The 18,746-nt window shown below is 35.5% G+C and overlaps 1 protein-coding gene and 2 non-coding genes across 10 annotated transcripts in view; 1 reads left to right on the top strand and 2 right to left on the bottom strand.

Annotated features, from left to right (window-relative positions):
• Positions 1 to 18,746, top strand: part of jar (Myosin heavy chain 95F jaguar) — a 141,642-nt gene that overhangs the window by 26,937 nt on the left and 95,959 nt on the right. The gene's annotated exons all lie outside the window — the stretch shown is intronic.
• On the bottom strand, positions 1,141 to 1,224 carry TRNAL-UAA (transfer RNA leucine (anticodon UAA)). Its single transcript has one exon. It is a non-coding gene; the product is annotated as a tRNA-Leu (tRNA).
• TRNAL-UAA (transfer RNA leucine (anticodon UAA)) lies at positions 13,535 to 13,618 on the bottom strand. The gene has a single exon. It is a non-coding gene; the product is annotated as a tRNA-Leu (tRNA).

Genomic DNA, 18,746 nt, shown 5'->3' with positions numbered 1-18,746 from the left:
GAGCTATTACATTTGATTAATTTCTTTTTTTTTATTCGATTGTTGTAACACTTAATTTAGAATCAACAATTTGTGCGAAGTTGATCCAATAGCTTTTTACAGTTGATAAATATTGGCGGTTGTGTTCATCTATAATTCGGTTGATTTTAGGAACTTTTTTCTTTCAGTGTATTAAAAAAAAATAAATAAATGTAAGGCGCGATAACCTCCGAAGAGATCTAAGGCCGAGCTTCTCTTCCAATTTGCGTCGTGCTCCTCTTGATTTTTCCCTACAAATTGGTCGGACGGGATCTACATGTTTTATGCCGACTCCGAACGGCATCTGCAAGGCAGATGAGTTTTCACTGAGAGCTTTTCATGGCAGAAATACAATCGGAGCGCTTGCCAAACACTGCCGAGGGGCGACCCCGCTTAGAAAAATTTTCTTCTAATTGAAAAATCTTATTTCTAAAATTTTGATGTTGCTTTGCCCGGGAGTTGAACCCAGGGCATACGGTGTGATAGGCGGAGCACGCTACCATCACACCACGGTGTATTCAGTGTATTATTCTAAGAGTCTAATTTTTTCTATCATTTATTGTAATACAATCAAAATTTCAATATGATTTTTTACTTTTATAATAATAATCCATTTATAACAATATACTATATTTTTTGCTTTTATAAAAAATTCAAATTGTACCTTTTATTTTTTAGTCTTATAATGAAAATAAAATTTTACTGTATCTTTTCACTTTTATAAGTCAATAAATTTGCATTTAACTACTAATTATGACTTTTGCACAAAAGTCAACTTTTAATTTTTCCTTTTTTCTTTTATTAAAATTAGTTATCAATTTTATATTAAACATCGAATTTGATTATAACATATTTCGTTTTTAAAGATAAAAGTAAAAAATAAATTTTAAATTTGAAGTTTCGTTAGAGATGTAATAGTTGTTAAGATAGTTGATTTTAATTTCCATCCATTATCTTTTATCTTCTTTATTCAATAAATCATTAATTATCTTCATATTAATATTAATTTTAAAGCGCAATTTGTGTTTGCTTTAATTCAAATTCATTTTAAAGTTGTTTCATTTCATTTTTGTTTAAAAAAATTTTAAATTAAAAAAAAAATTGGCCCAACCTTGTTATATATGTCAGGTGTGGGGTTCGAACCCACGCTCCCTCTCGGGAACCAGAGCTTAAATCTGGCGCCTTAGACCGCTCGGCCAACCTGACTGTGTTGAGCAGCGCGCACTAATCACTACATAAGCAAAAGACGCTGCGTGCTCGTGAATTACGTCATCGTATCACATAAAATTACGGCAAACAACCGCCGGCAAATATCAACAACGCTGGCACTATACAAAAAAAAAATACCAGTCTGTGTATATATGTATATGTGCGTATGTATGTACATATGTGTTTTCAATCAGTTCCCTACTCCTCGTCTTCATCTTCTTCGATTCGCCCTCGTGTTTCCCAGCTATTGGTAATTGCATTTTCTTTATTCTTCATTTGGGTGTTTCTATAATTTTGCATTTTACTGATTTTCTGATTATCGTTTTTTTGTTGCAAATTTAAAGTCAAGTCCATTTAATCCGCGTTGTTGAAAAATAAAAAACCAAAGATATTCAAAATGTACATAAAATACTTTTATATGTATGTACATACCTGCAAAAACTGTGTAAGTCCATGTACCCATTTAAAATGCAGTCCATAAGCGCCAAAGAGTACTCCAAATGAACGAGAAAAAATCAGAAATAACAGTCCCCTCAACAGGTGACAGATTGTTATTTATAACATCCATTATCGACGAGTTTTTATATTGTTATAGACGGTTTATGTTAGTGTTATACAGTTCTTTTGGTTTAGATATCGGTTTGTTTTACATTCCTCATCGGTTTGTGATCGGCGTGTTATCAACCGGGTATAAACGAGTTATCGAAAAAAATGGATTTAATACCGAAAATATATCGAGAAGTTATTGAAAAATATCAATTTGTTATAGAAAAAATATCGATTTGTTATCCAAAAGCTATCGATTTTGTATCAAGAAGTTAATTGTTTGTTATGGATTACAATACATTATCGATAGCAAATCGTTAAATTTTCGATTACAAATCGATAGTTTTTCGATAAAAACTATACATTTTCCATAATAAGCTAATACCTTTTGAATAAGAAATCGATAACGTTTCGAAATTAATTTTTCCGATCCGAAAATAGTCGATAAAATCCCGAAACGATGACGAAATAGTGGTGGGAATAATCCCGAAAACATACCCAAAATGACCTCGAAATAGTATCTTATACATCCAAAAGATATCCAATATAATCGCGAAATGAACTCAAAATAGTTTCGGAATGATCCCGACATCACAACAAAAAAGTCTTGAAAAGTCAAGTGCAAATGATATCGGAAATAGTGACCGCATGAGCCCAACAAATTTACGACCGCGATGTAGTATGATTTTCAGCTTTAAATTTTAAAGAATAATAATGATTTGCAGACCCTTATAATAACCTATGTTAAGTTTACATTATGCTAATTCTAGAAGAGCTATCGGCTGCTTTTTCCAAATCTGCTTGCGGTCGCAAAATAACAGATTTAAAAAAAATTATTGGGAAAGCCGTTTTCTCGATATCCGGTTAAAGACAGTTCATTTGGCGGATGTCCGAACGGTTCCTGTCGAAGTGCGATTAGCTTCAACCGGAAGTAGTAAAATAATAGATGATCTTTGACGAATGAAGTTCATGTCGCTGATATTATTAAAAACTACAAAAATTAAGTTAGTGAATAGTCCAGTCGTTATCGGAAGCAAAAAATCGTTAGCTAAAAACTCGATAAAGCGCATCGCTAGTGAATTCCACTTCATATAACCACTACTATATGTCGATACTAGAATTGGTCCGCTACTGCATGACAAAAGAGTACTTTGTAGGTACGTAATACCCAATTCCATCAAGTGGTTCAACTATTTTGTAGTACTTACCACGGTTGCCACTTTTTGCCGATTTGGACCAAAAATGGTCCCTTCCAACCCCATTTCGTCCGCTGGTCCCTTTTTTTCAATTTTGGTCCTTTTTAGGCAGTAGCCACGATTTTGGTACTCTTCTTTTTATACCTTTCATGAAAATGAAATGGTATATTAATTTCGTCACGAAACCCAAAATTGTAAGTCCTTAAAGGAAAATAGATAGACCCACCATTAAGTATACCGAAATAATCAGGTTGCAGAGCTGAGTTGATTTAGCCATGTCCGTCTGTCCGTCTGTCTGTTTGTATGCAAACTAGTCCCTCAATTTTTCAGATATCTTGATAAAATTTGGTGAGCGGGTGTATTTGAGTGTCCGATTAGACATTTGTCGGAACCACTATAGCATATATCCTCCATACAACCGATTTTTCAGAAAAAGAGGATTTTTGTAATATCTTACTCAATTTAACAGATTTAAGCTTCAAACTTCACCATATAATTTCGTATATTGCACATATTGTTGCCTGAAAAAATTAATGAGATCGGTCGTATATATAGTATATATCCCCCACAACCGATTGTTCAGATAAGAAACTTTTCGTAATTGCTTCCCTATTTTAAGAGCTAGAGGCTTAAAATTTCAACGAATGCTTACGTATATAGCATATATTGTTGTCTGAAAAAATCATACAGATCGGTGGTATATATAGTATATATATGGTGGTATATATAGTATATATATATGGTATATATATATATTTTCGCAATATTAGCCCCATTTTAACAGCTAGAAGCTTCAAATTTCACCGAATGCTTACGTATATGGCATATATTGTTGTCTGAAAAAATCATAGAGATCGGTTGTATATATAGTATATATCTCATACAACCGATTGTTCAGATAAGAAACTTTTCGCAATTTCTACCCCATTTCAACAGCTATAAGCTTCAAATTTCACCGATTGCTTACGTATATAGTATATATTGTTGTGTCAAAAAATCATAGAGATCGGTGATATATATAATATATATATGATGGTATATATAGTATATGTATATAGTATATATATATAGTATATATATAATTTTTTTTTTTGCGATTTCGGCCCCATTTTAACAGCTAGAAGCTTCAAATTTCACCAAACGCTTACGTGTATAGCATATATTGTTGTCTGAAAAAATCATTGAGATCGGTGGTATATATAGTATATATCTCATACAACCGATTGTTCAGATAAGAAACTTTGCGCAATTTCTGCCCCATTTTAACAGCTAGAAGCTTCAAATTTCACCAAATGCTTACGTATATAGCATATATTGTTGTCTGAAAAAATCATAGAGATCGGTGGTATATATATTATATGCTTCATATAAACTGTAATTTTTGCCACTTTTTACGGCTAGAAGCTTCAAAATTCATCAAATAGTTACCTTTACGTCATATATTTTTGAAATACGTGATTCGTAGTCATAGTTTTTACATTCAGACCACAAAAAAGGTGAAGCTTTGCATCCTCACACAAAGTACCTACCTATCTTTTATTTTATGTTTATCTTAAAAATCCTATAGAATGTTCAAATTTCACCAAATATTTACGTGTATAGCATATATTGTTGTCTGAAAAAATCATAGAGATCGGTGGTATATATAGTATATATCTCATACAACCGATTGTTCAGATAAGAAACTTTGCGCAATTTCTTCCCCATTTTAACAGCTAGAAGCTTCAAATCTCACCAAATGCTTACGTGTATAGTATATATTGTTGTCTGAAAAAATCATTGAGATCGGTGGTATATATAGTATATATCTCATACAACCGATTGTTCAGATAAGAAACTTTGCGCAATTTCTTCCCCATTTTAACAGCTAGAAGCTTCAAATTTCACCAAATGCTTACGTATAAAGCATATATTGTTGTCTGAAAAAATCAAAGAGATCGGTGGTACATATATTATATACCCCATATAAACTGTATTTTTTTTTTGCCCCTTTTTTACGGCTAGAAGCTTCAAAATTCACAAAATTTCATCAAATAGTTACGTTTACGTCATATATTGTTGAAATACGTGATTCGTAGTCATAGTTTTTACACGCAGACCACAAAAACCTGAAACTTTGCATCCTCACACAAAGTACCTACCTATATTTTATTTTATATTTATCTTAAAAATCGTTTAGGTATGTAGATCTGTTCACTATATAATTCTTATCTTATACATCCGATTATTCGGAGATTACGAGTGGGATAAGATTATTGTTCAGCCCCATTCATGAAAGGTATGAAGTCTTCGGCACAGCCGAAGACAGTCCCGTCCTTACTTGTTTTTATTGAGGTAAACAACACTGCTCACAACATTTGGCACACTTTCATTAACCCACATATAATTTTCAATTTAATTCCATGGAATTCTTACCACAAAAATTGCAAAGCCAATAAAATACAGCAGAACACCTCGGAGATAATTTAGTCTAGGCATTAAAATGAAAAGTGCTGGATCTTAGGGCAATCACATTATACGGACATATCAGAGTTTTCTTTCAGTGGTTTCAAAGATTTTTTTCACTAGTGGAACTAAACAATTTTTTCTTCAAATGCACATGTCCCCCTAAGAAACTAAGAGTTAAACTAATTTGTTTTATGTTTGGTGTACTTGCCAAACACGTTCAAAATTAAAAAAAAAAATTCTATGTAAAAATTGCACGTCGATATTTAAATCATTCTCATACAGCTCCAAGTAGCTTAATGAGTTCAAAGAATTCGAGGACTATTGAGAATTAAGTAGCTTGACATAAGAAATATTTTAACTGGAAGTGGGGCAGAAATACTTCTCGAAAGTGATAACTTTATAAATGTACAAGTAATTGCGCTTAAAACCAATTTATTTTTATATTCAGATTTTGAAAAAAATGTAAAAGAGATTCGATTTCTTAAGAATTGTTTTGTGACATTCCCGTAGGTATAATAAACTTCAATAACAACACTGTTAACTAAATTCTAGTAACTAATTAAATGTAATCAGGTTCCGTTATTGCACAGTTGAAACTTTTAAGCCGTTTGATTTAAAATCCGAGGCCTGGGGCTAGATTCAGTAAATCTGAGTTTTTCAAAAATTATACTTACTGAATCTAGGCTCTGGTATGAAATTTTAACGTTAAGGGGGAAAATTAAGCATCTATAATAATGGTATTAACAAATATGCTTCGAGGAATTGCTTGGTTTCATTTATGATTTACTGAGTTTGCCACATAGTTCGGCAAAACCAGAACGCAGATTTTTGAACCGTTTCTTACTAAAACCTAACTGCGCTATACATTATATTTCATTGCAATGACCAACATAATGCTAAGAGCTTCGTCAACAACATTAAATTCAAAATGTTTAGTTGGTAAACTTATCCTAGAAATGTGAAAATGTAATATATTTAAGTACACTTTATTTTTGTTTGTGCAGTTTAAATTAAAGCAAAGCCTGCAATTCGCTATTTTTAGTAAAATTTTGCATAGGAAACCATGGAATCATCCTAAAATTTTATATTTTACAACGAATATGTCACTCTTGTGAATTGCCGAACTAATTGTGTTTCAATAAAATAAAACACAAAACTTGGTTCTTTTTCTTGAGATTTGGTCCTTTTTTTTTGATGAATTTCGGTCCCAAATGAAAACATGGTGTGACAACCGTGGTATTTACCAACACAAACTGAGAGCAATTATGAGAATTAAACAAATTGGATAGAAAATTGTTGTTAAAATAATCGTTGAATAACTTGTTGTTTAAGAATTTCTTCTCTTTAATTTCGCATTTCCTTTCATAGTGCTTTCGTAAAAGTTTCAAATACGCGTTTAGTAATATTTATTAGCTTTGCAATAATAACAATAACTCAATTAACGAATACACTTTTTTGAGTGTATGTATATATTTCTGTATCTTCATTTTTATGCACACTTAAGTAAATGTACACTCAGAGAAAAACGCCGTTCTAAAATCCAGCACCACCCTACTCAATTCAAGCTTTTCATGTTCTTACTTTTACGAACGACCTATTCTCAAAACAACAACCTTGTTTTTGAACTGACAATCATTTTCTTGAAAAGAGAACGGCTGGTCTTAAAATATGAACAAATGTTCTATTAATGATTAAGAACAATGTTCTTAAATTAAGTTCAAGAAAAAAGAAACGGTATAATTTGTGTGTACTACAATGTTAAATACAACATTTGGCACAAGCTATCAAGTAGTTGTAGTGGCCCAGCGGCTGTGATGTTGCGGTTGCGATCGTGTGGCGTGAGTTCGATCACCGTCAAACTCATAAGTTTTTAAACGGTTTTATTTACCTTGACTTGACAGGGTGGACGGCCGGCCGGCACGAATTTTGTAATTGAAATTTAAGTAACTTCCCGATAAAAATGCAATAATAAGAAAAAAACTCCGATAGGGGGCGCATGGATCGAAATATTTCAAAAAATCGTATTTGTGGTCAGGAATAGAAACCGACCTATGAAAAAAATCGCCGCTAGGTGGGCAAGGATCGAGATATTCAAAAAAAATCGTATTTGTGGTCCGATTTGGCTCATATTTGGAACACATAATACATACAAGAAATTTCACTAAATAGAATGAGAAATAATAGGCAAACCCAGGATCGTCGGTGTGGTAGGCGGAGCACGCTACCATCACACCACGACGGCCGCCATATTCAGATTGCATCATCAAATAAGAAGAATTTCTCAATAAGAGAAATATGTATGCATATGAAAAAATGCATAATATGAGTTTTTTCTAATCGTTTGGAATTTTAATAATAGTTTTTTTTTTGTTATTAATATTTTTTATTAATGGCAAAAAAATAATTATTAATAAACAAATAAATAAAGGGTACCTTCCTACTCCCACCAAATGATCTAGCACAAACCGTTCTTGAATTGAGACCGAAAAATGTTAAATCGACCACAAATCGTTCTAGAAGCGTGAGAATGAAAAATCTTAAATCAAGCCCAAGTAGTGCTTGAAATGAGCACAGAAGGTTCACACATCAATACCAAATTGGTCATAAAATACGAACGGTGTGCAACAGACTGTGAGCAGAGCTCACAGAGTATATTATCTTTGTTCGCATAACGGTAATACGTAACGGCATAAACTAATCGAGATAGATATAGACTTCTATATATCAAAATGATCTGGGCGAAAAAAGAAATTCATTTAGCCATGTCCGTCCGTTCGTCCGTAAACACGATAACTTGAGTAAATTTTGAGGTATCTTGATGAAATTTCGTATGTGCGTTCCTTGGCGCTCATCTCAGATCGCTATTTAAAACGAACGAAATCGGGCTGCAACCACGCCCACTTTTTCGATATCGAAAATTTCGAAAAACAGAACCAAAGACGGATAAAGCGATGAAACTTGGTAGGTGGGTTGACCTTATGACGCAGAATAGAAAATTAGTAAAATTTTGGACAATGGGCGTGGCACCGCTCACTTTTAAAATAAGGTAATTTAAGGGTTTTGCAAGCTGTAATTTGGCAGTCGTTGAAGATATCATGATGAAATTTGGCAGAAACGTTACTCATATTACTATTTGTGTGTTAAATAAAAACTAGCAAAATCGGATGGCGAACACGCCCACTTTTAAAAAACAAAATTTTTTAAATCAAATTTTAACAAAAAATTTGATATCCTTACAGTATATAAGTAAATTATGTCAACATTCAACTCCAGTAATGATATGGTGCAACAAAATACAAAAATAAAAGAAAATTTCAAAATGGGCGTGGCTCCGCCCCTTTTCATTTAATTCGTCTAGAATACTTTTAATGCGATAAGTCGCACACAAATTTACCAATCCTTGTGAAATTTGGTAGGGGCATAGATTCTATGACGGTAACTGTTTTATGTGAAAATGGCTTGGCCGTTAACATGATAACTTGAGCAAAAATCGATATATCTTTACTAAAGTTAGTTCACGTACATATCTGAACTCACTTTACCTTGGTATAAAAAATGGCCGAAATCGGACTATATATAACCACGCCCACTTTTTCGATATCGAAAATTACGAAAAATGAAAAAATGCCATAATTCTATATCAAATATGAAAAAAAGGGACGAAACATGGTAATTGGATTGGTTTATTAACGCAAAATATAACTTGAGAAAAAACTTTGTAAAATGGGTGTGAAACCTACCGTATTAAGTAGAAGATAATGAAAAGGTTATGCAGGGCGAAATCAAAAGCCCTTGGAATCTTGGCAGGAATACTGTTCGTGGTATTACATATATAAATAAATTAGCGATACCCAACAGATGATGTTCTGGGTCACCCTGGTCCACATTTTGGTTGATATCTCGAAAACGCCTTCACACATACAACTAAGGGCCACTCCGTTTTAGAACCCTCATTAATACCTTTAATTTGATACCCATAACGTACAAACACATTCTAGAGTCACCCCTGGTCGTGATATCTCGAAACTATAGAACTAAGGCCCACTACGTTTTAAATAATCAATAACACGTTTCATTTGATACCCATATTGTACAAACGCATTCTAGTCACCTCTGGTCCACCTTTATGGCGATATCTCGAAAAGGCGTCCACCTATAGAACTAAGGCCCAGAGTCACCCCTGGATTTTCCCTTATTTTGTCTCCAAAGCTCTCAGCTGAGTATGTAATGTTCGGTTACACCCGAACTTAGCCTTCCTTACTTGTTTTGAATTGGTTTCGTTCGTTTTAGAACGATTTTTTCTCTGAGTGTACATACATACAAACACATCTATACTTATTTATTTTTTTTATTTTAAATAAAATTTACCTGTAACGCGTTGACACAATGACATGACATCGTTCAACATACAATGGAAATGACGCTACTGAACTGGCTGTTGAACCGGAAGTTGTTGCATGCAGCCTTTGAAAAATAGGTTGTGTTGTAGGTATGTGTGTGTTTGCCCCTACCCTTACCTGCCCCTTTCGAGTCAATTACTTTATTGTGTTGCTGAATTATATTTCTCTCGCTTTGATTACTGATGATGCTCGCTGTTTTTATACCCAGCTATGCGATGTGCATGTTATGACTTTGTTCATAATGGACTCGTGTTAGAGTCCAGTACTTCTACCTTTGTTATGAATAAAATTGTATTGCTGTGTTTATTTTTTGGGCTATATAAAGTTTTGTCAAATTGTGTGGGCCACGCCTCCAAAGTTATATAAAATGTTGTAAAAGTGGGCGAAGCCACACCTCCAAGCGATATACATTTAATTTTGGCAAAAACCCGACACTTTTTCGGCTCAAACACAAATCTGTATAGAATTCAGGAAAAGTGGGCATGGCCTGCTAGGAATAGGTGAAATTCTCTGTATCTCCGTAAATATTTCATTCAGCTGTCCAAAATATTATGTTCATATATTGTGCCATCTTCAGTCTCATTATTCGTTCTGAACCAAATTTGACAAGGGATGACTAAAAATCGTTGTATACATCAATTATTCACCCTGTCGGAAAATCAACAAAAGAAAATGTATCCAAAATGTGGTGTAAAAATTCTATATATATTAGAATTGCATTCGGATATTTCGAGTAGGATTTGAGTGGGAATGAGAGTGGAAAAAAATGTGGAAGTAGAAAAAGAAGTAAAATTAAGAGTGAGAGTGCCAGTAGTAGAAAAGAGATTGGGAGTTTGTATAGGAGTGGGATAGTGTAGTATGGAAAGTGAGAAAAACAGGCAGAAAACACGGAAGATAGTGAAGAAGAGGAAGAGGGCGATTGTCTAAATGAGGGCAGGACAATGTCTGACGGGTATGCTAGTTAGTAATCGTGTTTTAATAACTGGCTAAGTATGTATAAAGAGTGGATTTAAAACGGATCTATATTTGTTTGCATTCAATTGAAGTACGCAAAATCAACACAACTCCGTAACTGGTTTGTACGTATATTACCTCGCTAAAATTGCCGCGAATGGAAATTTCAGCGACCGAGATGTTAAAGTCACATTATATGTTGTCCCCCAAAAAATCGCGCAATCTGCCTACTCTGTTTACCACCCAAAACAAGAAAACAAATAGTCTACCACTAGCCACTCCCATGCTATTTCCAGAAGTGACTTGATGTCAGATACCGTGGTATACCAGCAAAATCTGGCATCAAATGTGATCAAATATTAAATTTTTAAAAGGCGCCAGTGTCATTTTACTAAAATTGCTCGTACAGCTCAAGTGGCCATCCAATCTCATTTAGACACCGTCCATGACCGAAAATTTTGAAGATTATAGGTATGATGGGACTTAAAGAGCGTAATTTTTGTTCGTTGAGAAAGGACTTTGGTATTTTTGGTGAGAGTAATTCTCCCATATCAAGGCTGACATTGATTTTGCTCTTATACTGTGTACAAACACACACCAAATTGGCAATTTATACCATTTGGGCAATTTATTACGCAATTTATCATTGTAATAATAAATTGCCTATTTAAAAAAATTGCGTAATAAATTGTTTCAAACTGCAAATGCAACCTTGTGTGTGTTTATTGAGTAGATTTAAACGTCAGTTACGCATGGATCAACTTATGGTTGGCTCATCACATCAGCTGATTGGATTTTTTTTTCATTTCACTGGAGTAGGGATTGTGAAAAGAAGATGGCAAACTCAAAATGAAACCAGAACATTGAACACATTTTCTTACAACACACAAAAATTTCAAAGTTTTATGTTTTCATTCCATTCCATTCGCTTAATACCAACACGCACATTTTGACAGTCTGAACCAACTATTGTGTAAGCTAAATTGAGTTGTATGAACACCACTCAATTTAAATCGAAATTGCCTCAATTTATTTTTCTGTTTGAATATAGTATTAGAGCTGGTTCCAAGATACACAATTAAACTAGTTGTAAAGTCATGCAGCGTTGCCATGAAAAGGACCATCGCTCACTATTTTTTGGTTGACATGCCATTCAGGCTTAACTAGTTTGGCCTTTTTTACGGCCATCGCCATAGAAAAATAGTCAGATCTTTACAATGAAAGTTGTCAAATAATAAGAGCCACGTCACTGTTAACGGATATATATTCATAAATTCTAAACTGTGAAGGACTTCACAAAGTGAAAAGTAAAATCCTCTTTGGCCAACAAAAATCACGCTCCACAAGTCGCTGATCATACCTGTCCTGATATATGGCTAGGACTCATGGGCGGTGTCGAAAACTGATGAAATAACCCTTGGAGTGCTCGAAAGATATGTTCTCCGAAAGAATTGTAGTCCTCTCTGTGATGCCGATGGCAAGTATCGAACGAGGTATTATGACAAGCTGTATGAGCTTTACGAAAATAGGTCATGTTATGCGAATGGACGAAGATGCTCCGGCCAAGAAAGCATTTCAATCAAAACCACAGTCTCGAGCAAATGGAGCGTCTGAGTCCATTGAGTTAAGAGAGGCCGGAGAAGGAAGACTTGACCTTTCTTAGTGCTCCCAATTGGCATAAGTTATTGCGAAACAGGGATAGCTAGCGTGGCTTATTATGAACCGGCCCAAAACGCTTAGGTGGTTAAGCGCCAATTAATGATGATGATGAATGCACACTAGCTCACTTGGCTTATTTCCAACCAACTGATATTTAACTTGAAGTAAGCTTATTTTCCTGTAGGGTAAGTATGCAATTTAGAGCTTTTGGTGGTCGCTTCTTTTTTGCTTTATCCTACCCTATTTTAAACTGCACTTTGATGCATACAAATTTACTGGCTTCTATGGTTTTGTGTTTTTAAAATTCTCTAGCGCGTGTTACTACAACACCACTCACGGTATGAATCGTTAATTTCACTCGATGCAGTGAACTAGAGCAGAAATATGGAAGTCACTTCGTTGTGGGCTTTTGATCTGTTGTTCAACCGAATGCAAATTAAACATTGTGCTAGGGAGCGTGGCTCGTTTTTGTTATTGAGCTGCTATCTGTGTGCACTAACAATTTGCACTTTTAAGTTTGGTAAGAGGAGTGGTAATTGTTTGGAACGTTTTCAGCTACTTTTGTTGTGCAATTATTTTCTAATCTTCATAAAAAAATAAATATCCTGCGAAAAGATTTAAGGCCGAGCTTATATTCCAATTTGCGTCGTACTCCTTTTAGTTTTTCCTACAAATTGGGAGGACGAGACCTACATGTCTTATGCCGACTCGGAACGACATCTGCAAGACAAATGAGTTTTCCCTGAGAAACTTTTCATGGCGGAAATACACTCGCGAGTGCTTGCCAAATCACTGCCGAGGGACGACCCCGTTAAGAACAACTTTCTTCTAATTTAAAAAACTTGTTTCTAAAATTTTGATGTTGCTTTGCTCAGGATCTTCGGTGTGGTAGGCGGAGCACGCTACCACTACACCGCGGCGGCCGCCGATCAATATATGTACTCGTAACTTAAATTATTTTTTAAATTTTATTTGGCCAGTCTTGAAATTGAAGCTTTTACCGTGGCTGGAACCCCAAGCTTGAGCACCAACTATGCATTAGAAATTAATTAGAAATTAAACTTGTAGCAATTTATCTTATTAAAAAAACGAAAACGGGCAATATGTCAGGTGTGGGGTTCGAACCTACGCTCCCTCTCGGGAACCGGAGCTTAAATCTGGCGCCTTAGACCACTCGGCCAACCTGACTCATAACATAATGTCGATTGTCGATCTTCTATAATATTATTCCTTCCTTCAGCAATCTCTGTTTTTCGTTATTTCTTTTTTTAAGATTGTTATCAGTTGTCGACAACATTGTAAATATATTTACTCATATGAGTATAATAAGAGGCGCATAAAAGATTCTTGATTTTTCCTAAGGCCAAGTTCATAGTACAGGTTTACAAGTATGATATGTATGAGAAGGAAACAATTCCCTTCTCTTTCTTACACACTGCCGTTTGACACTTCGGTCAGTGTCAAGCTATTGTGGAACCTGCGCGGAACATGCGTTTGACACTGAACGAAGTGTCAAAATTACCGGGGTTGCTGTCGTCGAAAGCGACGCAGGGAAACAAAAAAAGGAGCGGAATATCAGATATGGGTTGCTGTCGTGGAAAGTGGCGCAGGGGAAAAAAAAGAGCGGAATAGCAGATATGGGTTGCTGTGATGGTAAATTTTTTTGAACAAATTTAGAATGAAAATGTAGTGCACCTATATGGGTTCTACAGAAAATTATACAAAAGTTTTGAATTTTAGCAATCGTCCCCGGTAATAAAGTATCACAATTTGTATATTAAAATTGTCCAAAACATCTGGATTTTAAAGAGAGATATAATTAAGTGCTCGTTTGAAAGTAAATAAGGATATTTCTTTGTAATTTTACGATAAAAATTTTGCGCAGTTTTCGTTAGCAGCTACTACACTTTTCTTGGACCTAAGAGGTACAACAGTGCCAAATAGCATACACAAAAAAACGACCAAGAACAAGCATTTTATCAGGTGAGCGTGGCTGTGTATGTGCGTGCTGCTACATATCCTACTTGTAGACCTTTACAATGGCCAAGTTTACCTACTTACTCGTAGTACCCTACGTAAGAAAAATTTAGTTGGCTATTTCCATGTCTATTTTGGTCCAAAATAGAAGAAGATCTCAACTATGACTCTTTTAATTTATTCAACATGTCCCTAAAGCATGGTGTTTTTCCTGCTGCTTGGAAGGAATCTTTTCTAATACCTCTCCACAAACACGACAGTGGGTCATGTGTAGAAAATTATCGAGGAATTGCAAAATTGTCTGCCATCCCAAAGGTGTTCGAAGCCATTGTTACCAATCAGCTAACATTTTCCATTTCTAAATTGATTGCAGACTCTCAACATGGATTCTGTAAAGGCAAATCTACCATTACCAACCTACTTGAATTCACAACTCATGTTTCTAATGGATTTAGAGAAAATCTTCACACCGATGTTATTTACACTGATTTCAGTAAAGCATTTGACAAAGTTTCCCACTCCATGCTTATCCACAAGCTGGATCGACTTGGCTTCCGACCTGGTCTCACCCAGTGGATATCTTCGTATCTCTGCGGTAGAGCGCAATAAGTAATTTTTAAAAATACTCTTTCAGATGTCATTAATGTTCCCTCTGGCGTCCCACAGGACAGTCATCTCGGTCCAATTCTGTTATTGCTATTTATTAACGATATATGTACCACAATAAAATATTCCAAGATTTTAATATATTCTGATGATGTGAAAATTTGTAGGTCCTATGCGTCTATTGAAGAGCGTCCCTTGCTTCAAGCGGATTTAAACTACTTAGTTGCTTGGTGCAACGCGAATTCAATGCCGCTGAACATCAATAAATGTAAATTCATGTGCCTCTCTCGGAGATCTTTGCCAGCAGCCTCTTACGTAATTGATAATTTTTGTCTTGTATCAGTAAATTATTTTGTGGACTTGGGAGTCACGATGGATGCTAAACTTAGTTTCAACCTTCATATTATCACTACTGCCAATTAGGCTAGAGGTGTTCTATCATTCGTGAAGAGATGGTCTAAAGAATTTAGTGACCCTTATGTAACCAAAGCCCTTTTTACCGCATTAGTTAGACCGATACTAGAATACGGATCAATAGTCTGGAATCCGCGATATCAAGTTCATACAGATAGGTTTGAGTCAATACAGAAGCAATTTTTACTTTTTTCTTTAAGGAATTTTCATTGGGACTCTGCGTATAATCTTCCACCTTATACTAGTCAGTTAAAGCTTATCAATCTTCCAACTCTCGCTAGTCGTAGAGAAATGCTAGGCGTATTATTTATGGCTAAACTACTGAATGGAATAATTTCTAGCCCCTTTCTTTTGAACGAAGTAAACTTCAATGTCCCATCACGAGCGTCAAAACATTACAAATCTCTTCTTTTGAGGCAGTGCAGAACTAATTTCGAATTAAATGAACCTTTTCGGTGTTTGTGCATGATTTTAACTCTCATTCGAATTCATTTGATATAACGGATTCACTTTTTACTATAAGGAAAACTGTCCTATCCTATCTTAACTTGTAACAAAAAAATAAAATAAATTAAATAAAAAAAAAATCTTTATATGCTAAAAGCGTTAACTTATTTAACAATTTACTATATGTATAATTTTCAACTGTTATGTATATAATACTCAGCTGATGATTTTTATTTTGTAGCTGAGCAGTTTTAGATCTCGACGCTTAACAAACCTCCACCTATCAACAACTCAGCAAAAACAAAATCCGTGCGTCATGCGGATGCCCCCCTCGTGTCTGTTGGGTGGGCTTTGGAGGGTATTAATCCGTTGGGTTTATTATTATTATTATCAACCCCAAAAGGGACTTAAAATAGTCTTTTGTGTTCTGCTTATTCACTGTCAAACTCCCTTGAAATCGAAACACCCTTTAATTGTAAGTGAAGTTGACATAAAAACTGAAAAATAAGCTGTTTTCATATTTTTTTCCTGTACTGCACTCCTAACCGAATTGCGTAGTTTCCAGCATAGTTCTGATACATAAATATGTACATATCTCTGTGGAATATACATATACATACATACATATGTTCTATATAGTATATTTATTTACTCTTATTCAGTTCGCAGTAGATATGCATCATATTGAGATTGTCTATAGCTGCGTACTTATGTAATATCCCAAGCCAAATCTCTCTGCCCACCATCCACTGATTCTGCGCTTTACAAAGTAGAACTAAAAGCTTTCTCCAGCACAATGAAATGTAAACAATACAGGGTTTGGAGGCATGTTTTTTGCCTGCAATTTGTTGTTATGAAAAAACGTCTGATGTACCGAGTTTATTTTATCCTATATTTTTTTAACATTAGTCGAGTTCACACCTGGGGGCGACTATCGAATAACAAACTAACGAGCATGTTGTGAATACCACTACTGTTTTTGTTGTTCATCCGAAAAAGCAGTCCCTGGAAGATTTACCTGGGTCCACACATTAGTCCATGCCTTCAAAATCCGTTGGTGAAACAAAACAAGTCTGTATTAAAACAGTCATTAGTCTAAGAAATGGGATGGTGCAGCCGCTAACATACCTGGGAAGATCAGGTACAGTGTGAATTCTGTCTCAGGAAAAGTTAAACGTCATGTGTCCGAGCAGGCTTCGGCCGCAATGGGGCTCTTATACGGTGAGAATCCAACATGCGTTATTAATTTAGTTGGCTAGAGATCAATTAAACGTAGTCAAAACTGATCTATAAAAAAACAAAATATTGTGAATTTCATCCCAAGAAATGCTGCCAAAAACTATTCCAAAAGTTAATAATAAAAATAATAAAAAAATAAGATGTTGTCTCGGTCGGGACTTGACCCCAGGACGTTCGGTGTCAAAGGCGGATCACGCTGCCACCACACCATTGGGGCTTGCTGTTCACATCTGCACATCTCACTTTGGAAAGTGTAATATTGTACAATTACGAGACACTTTGACATATTGCACTAACTTGGTGCTAAATTTTAAAGTGCACCAAAATTAGTTTTGATATTACTCCAGAAAGTGGTAACACTGCCCCCTATGTTTTGCTTGTATATAACATATGGCATCCTTCAATGAAGAAATGAGATGGGCTTAGATAGTGAAGAGACATTACAGTATACGCAGATGGCCCAGAGGTTGGTCTGTACCCAAGCATCTGTCTTACCGACTTCATGGCTCTTGCAGTGTGTTCTAAGTGGAGGTCTGTTCCACCAAGAGAACGGATAGACTTCTATAGCACGGAAAAGTGTGTAAGCCCATAAAAATCGAATGTCGTGCAGAGGTCTCGATCATCGCTGGAGCTCAAAACCTATCCTAATGTTTTTTTTCTTGACTGTGTCCTGGACACAGCAATATTTTAGAGAATGAATTTGCTGAAGAATTGACCATCAAATATTCCGAAATGGATGTAAGCCAGGCGGTAGGTATGCCTGTCGTAAGAGGCGACTAAAATACCAAATTGATTCAAGGGGTTGTGTAGCGGAACCCTCTCAAGGTGTTGCCAGCGCAATATATAGCTTCTCCAACCCAATTAGCATTAACAGCAGAGGCTCTGGAGAGTCCAAACTCAAGATGGATCTAGGGGATGGGAGGGCGGTATGGCCTAGAAGGTTTGATGTGGTCATAACAAATCGTTCCCGAGATGGTCGGGCTAGTACCTATATGGTGCTTGTTACCGGAACGTACCTTTAACATTGAGAATTTTCGTCTCGGTATATAGATGTTGTTCGAGTCATAAGAAGGCATCCCGTGACGGTTTTTATTCTGAGAGACTGTCGCTTTCTGTACCGGGTATTGCATAAATCGGTTGCCCACGCTAGTGATGCCGCGTAAAACATAATGGATGGTCAGGTGCTTTGTATGTCGTAAGAAAAGTTTCTCTTTATTCACCCCAAGTACTGGTAGCGAGTTACTTAACGATTTTATTGCGGCTTCGTACATACTTTGAAGGCATAAGAGAACGCAAGTGACTAACTCAAAACTAATTAGAATGTGTCTGATTGGTCGAATATACCCTCACTTCGCAGTTAAAATGGTCAAAAATATCTCCGGGTGGTAGTACGGGAAGATCCCAAGCACGGTCTTTCACCTAGCATAACTTAACCAAAAGAATCATTCGGGGTATACACGGCAGCTCGTTATCAATTTAGCTTAAAAATATTGTGACGAATATTAGTAGCACAATGTGATACTCACATCACTAATCTGATACTAAGCAAATAAAGCCACAACAACAATAAAGTAAGCAGCCACACTTGTATGCACGTAAACAAATTAATCATCATGTACACACATACATACAA

Source organism: Eurosta solidaginis, chromosome 1 (assembly GCF_040869045.1).
Source record: "Eurosta solidaginis isolate ZX-2024a chromosome 1, ASM4086904v1, whole genome shotgun sequence".
Taxonomy (NCBI): Eukaryota; Metazoa; Arthropoda; class Insecta; order Diptera; family Tephritidae; genus Eurosta; species Eurosta solidaginis.
The sequence above is the reverse complement of the archived record's forward strand: the minus strand, read 5'-3'. Positions and strand labels throughout refer to the sequence as shown.